General features: G+C 41.2%; 1 protein-coding gene across 1 annotated transcript in view; it reads right to left on the bottom strand.

The window, feature by feature from the left end:
* Positions 1-17,317, bottom strand: part of ESRRG (estrogen related receptor gamma) — a 478,332-nt gene that overhangs the window by 286,285 nt on the left and 174,730 nt on the right. The window lies entirely within an intron of this gene.

Genomic DNA, 17,317 nt, shown 5'->3' with positions numbered 1-17,317 from the left:
TTTAAAAAAAAATCACTAAAATATTAAAAGAGAAAAGAACCAAAATAAACAAACAATCAGACTGTGTAATACATTAATTTTTAACATCTCTTTTAAAAACACAATCACATATATAAGAAAACAAAGGCGATTTTAAATGTTGGATCCTGGAATTTTGATGTTAAGAAGGTAAAGACTTTTCTGTCCCCTTCATCTTAGAAATTATCAGCAAAACAACAAGAGAAACAGAAACACATTCTCCATCGTTGATAAAAATAGGAGACATACTTGAGCCTGAACCATGGTACATGAAGTTGAAAAGCAGAGTTCAGAGACGTAAATGTTCAAGAGAGATGCAGGAAGTGAACTGCAAACATAGGCAAAGTGGGAAACCAATGAGAAGCAGGACTCTTCACTCTGAAAACTCAGAAGTCAAGGGCATTGGGTATCAGGTACTGGTGTAAGGCAGGGGAGACGCATGGGACTAGAAACAGGTGGGGTTGGCTGAAAGTCTGCACCCACACCTTCCACCTACCCCCTACAAAGCACAGCGCCCACGCTTTCTCCTCACTCTGTCTTTGGAGAAACTGAGCTAGAGAAAGTTTACGATGGGAATACAGGGCACAGTGGATGAAGGGAAAGCAGAGGGGTACCTCAGAACCCCTTGCTGAAAATGAGGGCATTGCAGAAAAACCTGTGCATCCTCACCCCCACCCCCCCCCCCCAGAACACCCTCGGGCAATTGTATATCCGCAAGCCAGGACATTGGGGGACTTTGGGAGAAACAGAAGCTTCCAGAGAAAAGACCTACAGACACCAATATTTTGGGATTCTCTCAAGAACAAAAAAAACTGGCCTACAAAATCACCCTAAAATAAAGCCAACCCATCCACAGTCTCCAAGCATCATCTAATCATCACTTTTTTCAGGGCCTTGCTCTTAAATACAAATAGGACAAGCATTTGAGCAAGTTCTTCTCTTATGTTATGGATAAATACACATTTTTCCAAATCTTATCAAAACCTTTCACTGGCATCTATGGTGTCTTCTTTTTTTTTTTTTTTTTTTTTTAATTAATTTATTTTACTTTATTTATTTTTGGCTGTGTTGGGTCTTCGTTTCTGTGCGAGGGCTTTCTCCAGTTGCGGCGAGCGGGGGCCACTCTTCATTGTGGTGCGCGGGCCTCTCACTATCGCGGCCTCTCTAGTTGCGGAGCACAGGCTCCAGACGCGCAGGCTCAGTAGTTGTGGCTCACGGGCCTTGTTGCTCCGCGGCATGTGGGATCTTCCCAGACCAGGGCTCGAACCCGTGTCCCCTGCATTGGCAGGCAGATTCTCAACCACTGAGCCACCAGGGAAGCCCTATGGTGTCTTCTAGCTCCAATCCAATTCCGTTCCTTCTTTTCCCTGCCTGACTTTCTGTGGTACCTCCTCTTCCTCAGCCCCTGGCATCTCCTTAACCCAGATTTCACCACCAGCCCATTCCACACTTCCTAATGCTCCAAGCCAGACACTTCTCGGCTGTCTTTTGACACTGCTAACTCTTTTCCAGTCATTCAGCCTCAAAACTGAAGCAGCTTAGGGTTTTTTTTTTAAATAAACGTTTAATTTTAGGGTAGTTTGAAATCTGTAGAAAAGTTGTGAAGATAGTACCAGAGAGTTCCCTTCCATACATCTCCCACCCAGTCTCCGACTTTCAACATGTTACATTAGGTAAGGGTATGTTTGCCACATCTAATGAACCAGTGTTGATACACTATTATTAACTACACTCCATATTTACTCAGATGTTCTTAATTTTTGCCTATTGCTCTTCTTCTGTTCCAGGACGTCACATCACATTTAGCTGTTCTAACTCTTTAGGTTCCTCTTGACTGTAACACTTCCTCAGACTTTCCTTGTTTTTGATGACCTTGACAATTTTGAGGAGCTCTGGTCAAGGACTCTATAGAATTCCTCAGTTGAGATTTGCTTGATGTTTTTCTCATGTTTAGACGGGGGTGATGGATTTTGGGGCAGAAGACCACAGAGGTAAAGTGCTATCACATCATGTCAAAGGTACATACTATCAACATGATTTATCAGGGTTGGGGCCAACCTTGATCACCCAGTAGAGGTGTGTCAAGTTCCCCACCATCAAGTTACTCTTTCCCACCCCTCTTTCCATATGGTACTTTTGTGAAGGCAGTCACTATGCACGGCCCCTACTTAACAAGTGGGCGGCTGTGTTCCTCCTCCTTCAGGGCAGAGTATCTATAGAGATAATCTGGAATTCTTTTCAGCATCACTTTTGACTGGTCTTTTGCCCTTGGTCTCCATTCCATGCATTTTCCCAAAAAGTAAGTGGGGATCCAATTCAGATACTCTAACTCCAAACCCTGACTATTTTGATGAAAACAAGAAAGACATTTATTCTCCTTCCTTCTTTCTTTCCCTCCTTCAACAAATCCATGTGGTCTGCTATGCACTAGGCCCTGTATCAGCTTTAAGAACACAGAGCTAAGTCAAAGGGATACGGTCCCTGAGGGCTCAAAGGCTTGGAATAGTGGCATCCCATTTAGCTAAGGAGTCAGAGAAGGCTTCCTGGAGGCCATGACTTCTGAGTTAAGATCTGAGTGGTGGGGGGAAGTAAGTCCATGAAAAGGAGGTATAAGAAAGGAGAGAGCATTCCAGATAGAGGAACAGTATGTGCACATGCTCTGACAGGTGAGGGAGTGTGGGGTGAAGTACTGCAGAACCACAAGCAAGTGGGACGGGGTGAAGGAGGCCTCCAGGAAGCCAGGAAGGGCTGCCTCCTGAGAACCCTACAAGCAGCTTGTTGCCACTAAGAGTAGGGCGGTGTCCCAGACAGGAGTTTTCAATAGATCCTTAAATTTACCAAGGGCACGAGCTACTTGGGCAGAAAGAATGGATGCAGGATGGCCAGTTAGGAGGCCTTTACTGAGTCCAAATAGGAGCTGATGGGAGCTTGGCCTAAGGCAGGGACACTGGAGAGGGACAAAGGGGGATAAACAAATATCTACTTAGTGGAGTTGTCGTGAGGTCATGAGTTAACATACGCAAAGCATTTAAACAAATGTCTGGCTTATATTAATTGCTATTAATAATACTGCTTATATGCTCTTGAATAGGTATCTAAATGGGAATCAATCCCCTTACTGACAAAATGAGGAGGTTTTGCTGTATAATTTCCAAGACCTTCTTCAGTCCTAAAGGATTAATTAATATTCTTAACCATTATTCTTTGCTAGTCTGAGAGGACTGTCAGCTCTTATGTATTCTGTTCCCCAAGAGCTCACTCAATAAATGTTACCTCATCTTACTTAACCTATACCACTGTAACACCATTAGACCCTTTTCAAAAAACAGACAATGGGCAAAAGGTAATCTCCTGACGAAGTAATTCTGATAAATATGAAACTGATTTTTCATTCCTAAACATTTCACATTCTGTAGAATTGGTCTTGCATTTCTACCCATCACTCTATCTTGTTATTTCTGCCATGTTTAGAAAGTATTTCATGAGTAAATCTACCCCAGCAAACTCAAACATCTGAAGACACCACCAATACCTGCAGAACCACAACTTAAATGGCAGATCTGATTCCTCAGGGTAGGGGGGGTCAGTCCTTATAATGATTGAATCAGTGAGGTGTGAAAAGCACTAACAACAGGTCTGGCATTGGGTCCTTGTCTCCCAGAGTTTACAATTTACCTGGGGAGAAAAGGCTAATCCATACACAAGAAGACTGAATATAAGATTATAGAAATTATACATGGTTTCTAAATTCAGACTCTAGACAGACTGGAAAGAATCCAGAGGAGAGGGAATGAGGGCTATGTAATGACCAAAAAGAGCCGAGAACGTTGAGATATACTATCACAGTGAGGTTTTAACATCAGAAAGTTTGCAAAATCTCAACCAAGAGGACAAAATTTTACCTCTACGAACCCCTGTAAAAGCTTACATCCTTGATGCAAACGAGAAAAAGCAAAACAGACACGTTCCAAACTCTTTTACTAAATTGGCTGAATTTATATGTAACGATAACTGCGTTATGTCTCACTTGTCAATAATTTAGAATTATCACTTACATAGCCTGAGAACCATGTAATGTTCTTGAGGAAGGGAGCCCTCCCAAACCCACATTTACTTGTAAATAAAGCTACCTTAATTTATTAAGGGGAGGGAGGAGGGATCTTATTATCTTTCACATAAAATTACACTAAAACAAAGAAAGGAAACAGAAGTTGCTAAAGGTGAGAAGAATAGACTAACAATTCAGTTGTAAATGAGCTAACATTGTAGGTAAATTTGAGGTAATAAAACAGATGATTTTACAGAAAGCTTAACACCTCTCAACACAGCTGTCTGCCCCGTGGTCAGGAAACCATTAACATCTTGTCACCAATGCCCCAGGCGTACCAATGATATGAATTCTAAAAACAACCCAGAACAACAAAAGCAGTGTACCACTCATAGCCATTGGCTCACAGGCTTTGTCAACTACCCTTTCCTGGTGCATCCCTACACACTGAGGAATCTGCAAAAAGCAGGACGAATACAGGCTGGAGAGAAAAGGAGGGAGACAACACAGGTAATTTTGAAAGGCAAGCAACAAATATTTCAACCAACTTGAAACATTCAAGAAACATTTTTTCAAAATTATAGTTGATAAACTGGGTTATATGTGGAGGGGTTATTAAAAGTCAGGAAAGTATCCCTTTAATAATAATGGTACGTCCTTATATATACAGTGTCCTATTTTAATAAGAAAGAAACATCATTTTCTCAAATTAAAATACCAAAGCAGGGGTCTTTAATTACTTTTGGGCCAGAGGCTCCTTTGAGGATCTGATGAAAGCCAAATTTTTTCATTAGAAAACTGCATATGCTCACAAACTTTAGCGTTCAATTTCAACAGATTTTACTGACTCACATCTCTGCCTACCATCAAATCCATCCCTCCCTGGGTTCTCCACTGTCTTGTGGGCACATGTGTTAAAGGTTTATAAACCCCTGACTTTATAAACTCTTGTGCTACAGAAACATGCTTAAGACCTTGGAATAAGACATAAAAAGTCTAAATTAAGAGTTTGGGATGAACATATACGCACTACTATATACAAAATAGATAATCAAGAAGGACCTACTGTATAGCCAGGGAACTCTGCTCAATATTCTGTAATAACCTATATGGTAGGGCTTCCCTGGTAGCGCAGTGGTTGAGAATCTGCCTGCCAATGCTGGGGAAACGGGTTCAAGCCCTGTTCCGGGAAGATCCCACATGCCGCGGAGCAACTAAGCCCATGAGCCACAACTACTGAGCCTGCACTCTACAGCCTGCAAGACACAATTACTGAGCCCACGTGCCACAACTACTGAAGCCCGTGTGCCTAGAGGCCATGCTCCACAGCAAGAGAAGCCACCGCAATGAGAAGCCCGCGCACCGCAACCAAGAGTAGCCCCTGCTCGCCACAACTAGAGAAAGCCCGTGCACACAGCAACAAAGACCCAATGCAGCCATAAAAAAAAACAAAAAAACAAAAAAACACCTATATGGGAAAAGTATCTGAAAAAGAGTGGATATATGTATATGTATAACTAAATCACTTTGCTGTACACCTGAAACTAACACAACATTGTAAATCAACTATACTCCAATATTTAGAAATTAAATTAAAAATTAAAAAAAAATATTATCAAATAGAATAGAAATTCCAAAAAACATTCCATTTTACTGATTGTGTGGTATACAATGCTATCCTTTTAATTTGTTACCAATTCTTGGTCATTCAGAGCTCATTTCTACCTATCTGTTTTTCCATTTGGTTCCTATTGCATATATTTGCGGCATTCCGTTGCTCAAAAATATTTTTCAGTGAAGTAAGTCAGAAAAAGAAAAACAAATATCTTATATTAACGCATATACGTGGAATCTAGAAAAATGGTACCAAAGAACCAGTTTGCTGGGCAGAAATAGAGACACGGATGTAGAGAACAAATATATGGACACCAAGCGGGGAAAGTGGGGGTAGGGAGGTGGGATGAATTGGGAGATTGGGATTGACATATATACACTAATATGTATAAAATAGATAACTATTAAGAATCTGCTGTATAGCACAGGGAACTCCACTTCGCTGTACAGTAGAAACTAACAGAACGTTGTAAAACAACTATACCCCCATAAAAAAAAATATGAAGGATTTCAAGATGGCAACAGGAAAACATTAAACCAAGCACAAGGCCCTTCTGAGCACTGGGCCCTGCGTGACTACACAGGTTGTACATCCATGAATCTGGCCCTGTTTATATTAGAAGGAAATTTCAAATGTACACCATGATTCTTTATTACCATAGATACACAACACATATTCCCCAAAATGGCGACCATGAAGCAGTTAATATGCTAAAGACCAGGCTGGGAGCCTTAGAGTCACATAATTTTCTCAGCAACTCTGTGAGTAGAGGTAGATATTACTAACCCTACTTATAGATTATGAAACCAAAGTTAAGAGCAGTAATCTACTAAAGGGAAAAGTGATCTTATATCTTTTTTTTTTTTTTTCGTTTTTACTTTTTTGGTTGTGCTGGGTCTTAGCTGCAGCAGGCAGACTCCTTAGTTGCAGCATGTGGGCTCCTTAGTTGTGGCTCACAGGCTCCTTAGTTGCAGCACATGGGCTCCTTAGTTGTGGCATGCAAACTTAGTTACGGCATGCATGTGGGATCTAGTTCCCTGACCAGGGATCGAACCCAGGCCCCCTGCATTGGGTGCTTGGAGTCTTATCCACTGAGCCACCAAGGAAGTCCCATCTTACATATCTTGAAGATATTCCCTCAGTACCTTGAGCCATGCTGTATGATAGTGACTGCTCAGTAATGACTTGTAACTAAGTGATTTTATGTCTTTGCCCTGACTTCGTCTTTGGCTGAGCCATCAAAGTCCAGACTCTGTGCGGTCCACCAGAAGGTCTGTGCTTATAGTAGGGAGCGAAAGACTGAAATAGGAAGGGCCACTATTCACCATTCCAGTTACACCACTTCATGGAGTCCCGAAACATCTACCTCTAGCAGGAAAATGAGGTGTGGACCTGGAGGGAGCAAAATGCCAGCAGTCTCAGAATTGTCCTTTTATCAACACAGACACAGCTCTGAGCAGAAATTCCATAATTTCCGGGAGAAATTATGCATTCAAATAGCACATGCATACTACAAGAGTACTGAATCTATTTTAAAAGAAGTTATTAAATCTTCAGAACCTACAGTAATTTCTGATTTCTCCCAGCAAACCTCCAATTAAGAGTTTCTTGAAACAAAGGCTTGCCAGAGGGTTCAGGTTCATCAGCATGCTCGCCCCTCCCCCCTCCCCTCCCCGCTCCCATCAGTGCCGCTGAACAACCTGAATAATCTACTGCCATCAGTGAGATTCACTTTTTCCACTTAGGATGAGAGTACGAACTGCCACGACCACAACAGACCATTAATTCAACAGTGAAAAACCAAAGACTCTAAATATTTACTAAAACTCCTTAGATTTTTATATCGATCTTTTAGCCTATTTGAACAGGTCATCTCTGTTATACTTTTGGGAAAGGGGGAGCTTTTGATGGTATATTCAGCATTTTCCATGTCCTTTGGTCTTAGTAGGGCTCACACAACCCCTGCAGCTCAGAGCTCTGTATGATTAATGGCTCTGCCAGCCATTCCTATTTAAAAAGTATTCCTACTTTATGTCTTTTTTATCCTTCGTCCCTGATTTTCTCTGATCCTTATTTTTCTCCTCAGCAGAAATTACCCACTGCCAGAGTTTTCTCCCTACCCCAAAGCCTTGTCACTTGATTCCACAGGGTCTTGTTTGGGGGAGCTTTTATTCAGTAGATAACAGGCCTTATGTGAATTTAGCAACAAGAATAACTGGCCGAAAGGTTCTTTTTTTTTTAACTTTTTAACTTTTTATTTATTTATTTATTTTAAAGTTCTTAATTTTATTTATTTATTTATTTATTATTTATTTTTGGCTGTGTTGGGTCTTTGTCGCTGCGTGTGGACTTTCTCTATTTGTGGCGAGCGGGGGCTACTCTTCGTTGTGGTGCGCGGGCTTCTCACTGCGGTGGCTTCTCTTGTTGCGGAGCACGGGCTCTAGGAGCACAGGCTTCAGTAGTTGTGGCACGCGGGCTCAGTAGTTGCGGCGCACGGGCTTAGTCGCTCTGCGGCATGTGGGATCTTCCCGGACCAGGGCTCGAACCCGTGTCCCCTGCATTGGCAGGCGGATTCTCAACCACTGCGCCACCGGGGAAGTCCCTTAACTTTTTATTTTATACTGGAGTATAGTTGATTCACAATGCTGTGCTAGCCTCAGCTGTACAGCAAGGTGTTTCATCCACACACGTACCTGATCCATTCTTTCTCAAACTCCCCTCCCATCTAGGTTGCCACGTAATATTGAGCAGAGCTCCCTGTGCTACACAGCAGGTCCCTGTTGGACAAAAGGTTCTACACATGTTAATCATCAGACAGTATCTCTCTTTCCCCACCCCGCCACCCTTCCAAATCCACATCCTAAGATGGAAAGAAAGAAAACAAGGCAACCCATCAAGGGAGACACCACCTCGCACCAAGCGAAGCAGTAGTTTCCCTGTTCTGCTTGTACGCTGGAGGTGTAAGTGGCATTTTCAAAATGATTCTGTCAGCCCCATGACAATTTAATTTATTTATTTTTTTATCCCGCTTCTCAACTCTGTTGTTTGGGTAGCAATGTCCCATCAATATCTCATTCAGGTGTAGCAGGGAAAGGCCTAACAACCCGGGCCGGCAGCCAAGCTTACAGGTGACTGCTGCTCGATTAACTGAGCAAAGATTTGCTCTGCACGGAGTGGGGCTTGACTGTACAAGGACCAGTGGTGACAGCCAGGGTGCCGGCTGGAATCCTAACAGAGCTGCTTCCAACGTGTGCTCAGGCGAGCGGAACCAGCATTTAAACTGAATGTTAAGGGGCTTCAATCTCGGTGCTTTTTTTTTTTTTTTTTTTCCCTCCATCATTTACCTTCGGAATAAACCCTGGGATTTTACAGGGAAAACAGCACATTAGCACACTTAAATCACAAATCCTCGTACCTTTTTAAAAGGCTGTTGAAGATGTATTAACTTGTAGGAGCCATCATTTAATTGCTTGCCTCTGCTACCCCACACGCTATTTTTTTTTTTTTTTTTTTAATGACCAAATTAAACCTGCTGCACAAATTTGTGCTTTGAAGTTCCTGCCAGAGGATCATTCCTTTGAGGGCGTGAGGAAAAAGAAGTGAAATGCTCTCCTTTGGTACCGATGTCCGCAGGCCCCCGCCTTCCCCGCCCGAGATGCCTTCATACACAGAAGCAAATCATTGGCATTTAAATGTTTCAAATTCATTTTCCAAGCCAGGTTCGAATGTCACTGTCATATTCCCCCCTGTCATTTCAATGAAAGCCCACAAGCATTTACAAATGGAGGAACATCGTACTTACTGTTTGGGGATGTGTAATGCAGCTATGTATCTTATGAAAAAAACTGTTATGTTTATAGACTGCTGTCCTTCCTGTTCAAAGAAAACACCACTCTTGGTACAGTTGAAGAAATTAGTGAGAAACAGAAAGTCCTTTCCACACCGGGAACGTGTGAAAACTATTCTTTGCATGGAGCTTCAGGAGCAGTTAGCAGAGTCTGTTGTTTGAGACTTTGCCTCTTAGGTCAAATGCAGCAGCCCAAAGCCAACAGGATGACTTACCATCTCACCACTTTGAATTTGATGATATGCAACTGCAGAATGAAATATTTATACGAATTTCCCACTTCACAGGTAAAAACAGTAGACACACGCATAGGTACACAAACGACAGAGAGCCAACGCGCACATTTGTTTAGTTAGCTAGCAACATTCAGAAGTTGTGTGTGGATAGCCAGATAGCGTCAGAGTGACAGAGGCAGTGCATCTGGGTTTTTAAAGCGCTGGATGCCTTTTCCTTGGAAAAGAGTTCTGTTCCATTGCATCAGACGCCCAGTAACACGATCTCATCAACCTACGTGAGCCTCAGAGTCCGGGCTGGTCACGAGTCAGATTCTCTTCATTGCCAATTGAAGATTGACTCGTGCTGTTGTCCTAAAGATCACATGGTCTGATTTGGCCAAATCGGTGGCCTCGAGAAGAAACCAAGGTACAGTCTGTCCAACTGAAAGGCATTTGCAGGCTGAAGTGTTAGGTTTCCACAATGACAGTTTGCTGAATCTCTGTGGGTTTTTTTGTAATTGGGGGGGAAAAAAAAAATGTTTTTTTTTTCCTTTTTGTATTTTGTTTTGTTTTGGCTTTGTTTTGTTTCAGTCTGGTTTTTAAGGCATGTATGCACAGAAAACTACACAGGGACATTAGTTGGGCCTCTCTGGCAGGGACAGAAGAATGTCTGGGTCTTGAAGGAGAGAAGGCTTTTACACTCCATCTAACCCAAAGCGAGTTAGCTGAGAAACAGTTCTTCGTTCCTCTGTGGGACTTGGACCCTGGCTGCTGTAAGTGAAAGCCAGTGTATTAAGCATAACACATCAAACTACTGTTAACACCCAGCCTCCTGCAAGGCAGCCTTCTAACAGCTCTGCTTTCTGCCTACAGTCTGTGCAAGCAAGTGGAACCATCACATGCGCTGCATGCTAAAGGCCGCAGCCTTTGTCTTCTCCAAGTTCTGTCTATTTCAGAGGCTAACATGCAGCAATTAGTCTAATTAATGTGAAACAATGAGCTGTGTTACCACTTATCAAATTGATCGTTCCCCTATCAAAACAAAACAGGCTGGCTTTTTGATGTAATTTCAAGAGATGATTTGAAATGTCATGTTGCTGGGAGCCAATTACCTTATGACTAGAGTCACGGTCAACAGAATACATAATTAGCATGAGTTTGGGAAGGCTGCTTACTGCTAGTATGTTAATTAACTGTCTTTTGTCATAAAACAAAAAGGTTGTATGGAAGGTTCTGAAATAGGTCTTTTTTATTTACATTTCTCTATGCTTATCATCGCGAGGCATGACAATGCAAAAGAATAGAAAATTTGAATTCCCCTACTTCAAATGAATACCCAGCTTGCAAGGTCAGGGTCATGTGCAAACTGCAATGCCATTCACCTCGCTCCAGTCCTGCCCCAGTGTATTATATGACTCGTGGAGTTAAATTAAGTATCGGGTAAAACTCAAATGTAAGAAATACTAAGCCCCATGAAACACATCCCCTAATAGACTTCTTCGAAGCTTCACTTGCTTTTGTGCCTCTTTTGAGGGCTGGACCGAGATTAGCTGACCTGGGAATTATACTCAGGTGTCATCTCTCTACTTCAGTCTTGAAATTTGGAGAGAATAAACCCATCATCAAGTGATGTTATTGCCTTTACCTCACTACGGCAGACAGAGGATGCACAACAGGCTTGTAAAGGCATCCTATCTGTGAGTCCAGGGCTCTGTAACTCATCTGCAGCTTCCTCTCGTCTGGGAGAGCCTGGCAATTCCACATTCTTGATTAAGGAACCAATTCTGTATTTCTTGAGCCTAAATGCATTCTACAGGTAGCTATAATCAGTAACGGACAATTAACAATCAAGTTCATGGCAGCCTTGAGTCATGGTTTGACACACATGTGAGTAAACCAGCTTCTGGTTTGGAAAACAAGTTCAAGTTCCCAGAATTCGAATACAATTGTTCCACTGCCTAATGATGGCATTGTTTTACATGCAAAGTCAGGGGGGCCTCTCTTGGAGATCCCACAATTTTCTAAGAGAAATGTGTTGTCATTTTGTAAGGGTCTGCAAACTCTTTTCTTCTTTTTTTTTCTTAGGATTTGGTTCAAGACTTACAGTCACATTAGAATGGTCCCCAAAACAAAGCAAAACAAAATACAACACCTTCCTATTAGAAATATTGTTTACTTTGCAAATAGGATTTTCCATACTAATTTGTTTCCATTTTTCAACAGAGGTTTTTTTTTTTTTTTTTTCCTGTTTCTGACATCATTAAAAAGACTATAAATGTAGTATAAAAAAACATTAAATGGATGGGGTGCAATGCTTTTGCTTTTGAGGTTTGGGTTTCTCATTTTTGTAGGGAAAGGAACCCTGGGGTACAGACAGTTGACAGAAAGGAACCAGGGCTCAGCTAAGTGGGAGAAGACAGTGAGTTTCTGAGAAACGCTTCACCCCCTTGCAGCAGCTTCTCTTCTTTCTGCCAGTTTGAAAGTTTATCCTGAATCGTGGTTACAGTTTTCAAAGGCATGGATGGGGGAGAGAGAACCAAGACGAGGATGGCTATCTGAGAAATCTGGCTCATTAAGTAGTAACAATAGCTAACCATTGCTAAGTGCCTTCGAGGTATGAGGGCGGTACTAATCCCAACACAGTCATGGAAAGAAATTGACTAATTTCACAGCTGGGCATGGAGTTTCCGGAGTGCTTGGCACATTCCTTCTCGGGACTCAAAAGGTTACAGAATCCTAGAGTTGAATGAAATCTTACAGGAATGCCCTCTGCCAACCTCCCTCCAAGTGGAATTCTTCCTACACTGGCCCTTACCACTGAAATGAGATTCCTTTCAGAGATGAGTCTCTTTGGGGGAATTGAGGGACACATACAAATATCCTCCAAAAGTTCTTGGATGCTTGCCGGCAAGAAAACTTAGGGACTTCCCTGGTGGTCCAGCGGTTAAGACTCTGCGCTCCCAGTGCCGGGGGCCCAGGTACAATCCCTGGTCAGGGAACTAGATCCTGCATGCTGCAACAAAGACCTGGGGCAGTCAAACAAATAAATAAATAAATAGTAAAAAAATGAAAACTTAGAATTCCTGATGTTTGGGTGCTATTACTGCTCTAAAGCGAACGCCCAGCTTATTCATAATGTGAGGTGTCACAACATCTGGGCTCCAGTCACTTAAGAATCCATGACACAAAGTCCTAGTGAGGTCTGAAAACAGGTCCCTTCTGAACTAGAAACTTGGATGAGTCCTGATTACAGAGGGAAGCTTGCATTCACTTCATCAGTGAATCCAAAATGAACAACTTGGAGACTAAACATCAGGTTTGGCAACAAGAGCAACAGTTTACTTGTAATATTTATTCCCAGCTCTGGTCTCACCCTAACCGTTCCTCAGTGCCTGACATCATTACGTATAATACCAAGTTTCATCACATATGATTCTGCCAAAGGATTTTTTTTTCCTAATTTTTTTCCTCAAATGGGAAGGAAGGAAGGAAGTTAAAAAGAAGGGAGAACTGGAGGAAGAGAAGAAACTGTAGTTGCCAGGTGCTGTGCTGGTTTACGTGTATACATCGGTACATACAGGGTGCTGTGTTAAATTTATGTATTACCTTATTAAGTTCTCACAAGGACCCTGCAGGGTGGGTACTATTTTTCCAACTATATCTTTTTCTAAATGTTAATGATAAGTCAAGAAGACTTAGAAAGAATCATTAATTAAGCCAAGGCCATGGAACTAACATTGACTCTAAATTCTACTACTCACTACACAAAGCTGTTTGGTGTTTTGTGATTGTTTTAACATTTAAGGCAGCATCTGAACTAAATAAGGGTCTGCTTTGTTACAGTACAAGAAAACAAAAAAGACCTCTGGGTATCATCATTAAAGACAGAACACCATGTATATCTACACAATGGAATACTACTCAACCATAAAAAAGAATGAAATGTTGCCATTTGCAGCAATGTGGATGGACTTGGAGGGCATTATGCTGAATGAAATAAGTCAGACAGAGAAAGACAAATATCATATGATATCACTTATGTGTGAATCTAAAAAAAATACAACAAACTAGTAAACATAACAAAAAGGAAGCAGACTCACTGATATAGAGAACAAACTAGCCGTTACCAGTGGGGAAAGGGAAGGGGGGATATAGGGGTAGGGGAATAAGAGGTTCAAACTATTAGGTATAAAATAAGCCATGAGGATATATTGTATTGTACAACATGGGGAATATAGCCAATATTTCATAATAACCATAAATGGAGTATAACCTTTAAAAACTCTGAACCACTACATTGTATACCTGTTAACTTACATAATATTGTACAGCAACTATAATTCAATTAAAAAAAAAAAAAAACACAGAACACCATGTATTAGGGCCAGTAACAAGCACCAACTGCAAAGTAGTGTGATGAGTTACCTTTCTATCATTTGAAGTCTTGAAAATGAGGGATTTAAGGAAAACTGGGAATAGCAATATTTTTGTGCTGCACCCAAAATGTTTTCTTGAAATTTAAGACAAGTGTAAAGCAAATCAATGTGTTCAGAAAAATAGGGCATTTTTTTTCTTTTTCCCCTTAAAAGCTAAAATTCCTCAGGCATGTTTCCTTCAGGCTTGCAACAAACCTGAACACCTCGTGCAGAAAACAAGTGCTAAACCGAAAACAGTGTCTCTGGCAGCAGATCCAACAAGGAGTGGAGCCTCAAAGCCTGAGGGACCCTGGCCCTTCTCACGGAGAAGGTAGACCAGAGCTCCAGAGGCAGGAGACAGCACCTAGAAGGGGCGTGGAGCGAGCAGCTCCCACAGACGCGCTGTTGAAACGTCAGCCTGGCGCTCGGCTTACCTCCATCACCTTCCACAGAGCTAAAATCTCTTTATGTCAGAATACACTGGGCAAAGCCTTTCTTCTTTTCTCTAACTTCAAGACGATGAGCACCAGGAATGAGGAAGAGAGAGAGAGGGATGGAGGGGAAGAGAGGGCCAGTTCAGTTCACGGGAAAGCACTGGACCCAGCTACATGTCTGAACGCTGTTCCTGGGAACTCTTAGAATCTTTTCTGCGAGTGGTGGCCGTGAAAACAGAGCAGTAGCAGAGCCCTGTCACCCACCCACCACATTCAGATCATCAGGGCTCGGGCCCCTTTCTCAGACTCCTCAGACTCACATGAGATGCTTCAAGACGTTGCACTGATGCCCTGGTGCAAATGGCAGCGACACCTGATTTTTCCCCAAGCCATTTCTGGCCCTTTTTGTTCCTCCTTACAACCTGCATACCTATGTTCAGAGCACGAGCATTATAACACAACCCTCAGTACTGTAAATCAACCATAGTTTAATAAATGATTTTTTTAAAAAGAAGCACAGCTGGAGCTGAAGGCAGCACGCTTGCCCTTTCTCTGGTCTTCTTGGAACCTGAAAATGGTACCAGGCTTTAAAGAACAAGCAGACCTCGGAGATGTTGTGAGTTTAGTTCATGATCACCACAATAAAGGGAATATCACAGTAAAATAAATAAATAAATTAATTAATTAAATAAAAATCCTTACACGACAGTGGCATATATGTCAGTGTTCCTATATGTTAAGCCTCAAAGAAAAAGTAAAGATTGGGAAGGGTCCAGCTGAGAAGTAGGCAAGATAGAGCTTGACGGAAGAGATACAACCTTAGAAATACAGGCTAGGCTACAAACAATAAATGCCGGAGAGGGTGTGGAGAATGCACTGTTGGTGGGAATGTAAATTTGTATCAGCCACGGTGGAGAACAGTATGGAGGTTCCTTAAAGAAGTAAGAATAGAATTACCATATGACCCAGCAATCCCACTACTGGGCATATACCCAGAGAAAACCATAATTCAAAAAGACACATGCACCCCCAATGTTCATTGCAGCACTATTTACAATGTCCAACATTGTAAAACAACTATACCCCAATTAAAAAAAAAAAAGAAAGAAAGAAATACAGGCGAGGGAAAGTCTCAAAATGCAGCTGATGAAGAGACAGAGGGGTATACAGAATATGAGGGTCAGTGGTGGATGGCATATATCAGATATATACATGTATATACGTATGTAGTTTTGTTTAACAATTAGCCCACATTCTAAAAAGCAATGCTTGGGAACAGACAAATAGAGATGCATGTCAAAACTAAAATGTCACCTGCCTTTATGCACAGCCCTGATCAAAACATACTAGATCACTGGGCTTTATTTTGAGAAGCAAAATAAATTTCAGAAACTAAAGAGAGTCCGAATGAGTCAAATATTGGATAACTGGAGGTATTGGCACACATATGGAGAACGTGAATTCTACAAAGATTTCTTTTTAAACAGGAGGCTACGGTGGCTCTTGGGGAAGATGTTTGGTACGGGAGAAGATGGAACCTATCAAATAAAATGAGATAATATAAATATTTCATTTAGTCGTTATCATCTCTCTTTATGATGATGAGAAGACATTATTATCATATTTTTTATTCTAACTCATAAAAAATGGTCCATCTTCCACATTTGTAATGGGCTACGGCACACTAATCTTAGTTTGGCATAAAGCTCATACAAACCACTCAATATTTTCAATATAAATGTAATGACTTCTGATTTTAGGGAAAAATAACAACACTCAAAAAAAAAAAAAGAAAAAAATCATCACTGGTTAACTCTAACCTCTCCTATTGGTCATTTCTATAAGTATGTGCATTTGCAAAAAATAAAATAAACTTTCTGCATATTCATTATGAAGAAGACAGATGATAATCAGTAGGAGAGACAGCAAATTTCTTCTTGAGGATTAGTCTCCAATTGGTTGAATTTCAACATCAACCTGGCAATTGTACTATTAAGTCAGCAGAAGTGAGTTACTACCGGAGAACATCAGGCAAAGGGAAGGGAACACGCTAGAATAAATTGTGCATTATTTCTGGCATTAGTTAAAGGAACAGAGCATTATAAGAAAAAAAAAATACAGTACCATTGATTTTTACAGGTGTTTAATACAGATAAGCTGAAAAAAGGGTTTCCATTTTAAGCCCAGTGATGGCTAAAGATGCATTCAAATATGTTCAAAAGCAATCTAAAGTCTTCTAAAATGGTGTTTAAGCTATTCAAGCGAAACGTAAATAGTTTTTGTCGTAGTACTGAGGAAGGTAGAACAAAAACAGAGTCCAAGAAGCTGACCCTGGCACACTGCCGGCCACTGTAAAATAAGGGGGGGGGTCATTAAAACAGAGGTAATACTATTAATCCATTACATGATCACAGGTTATTTAGTGAAAACAGTAACAGACTGTCCTTAGAAAGGCAGGACGCATAATTACTGTGAAAGTCTCCAAGACCCCCTCTCAGAAGAGACGGAAAAAAACAATCAAGCTGAAGACATATACGTTTCAGAGTCATTACATAAAGAAACTAAATCTAGGGTGTTTTACCTTGTCTGTTTTAACACATTTCTTTAAAGTTTATTTATGAATAGGGAAACGTTTGCTTTTATCTAACACTGAAAGGATACGTTTAAGTGCTTTGCAAAAACCAAATTATAAAAAAAGTTTATGTTGGCATAATTTCTGAATGGA

This window comes from Eschrichtius robustus, chromosome 3, assembly GCF_028021215.1.
Source record: "Eschrichtius robustus isolate mEscRob2 chromosome 3, mEscRob2.pri, whole genome shotgun sequence".
NCBI classification, from domain to species: Eukaryota; Metazoa; Chordata; class Mammalia; order Artiodactyla; family Eschrichtiidae; genus Eschrichtius; species Eschrichtius robustus.
The sequence above is the reverse complement of the archived record's forward strand: the minus strand, read 5'-3'. Positions and strand labels throughout refer to the sequence as shown.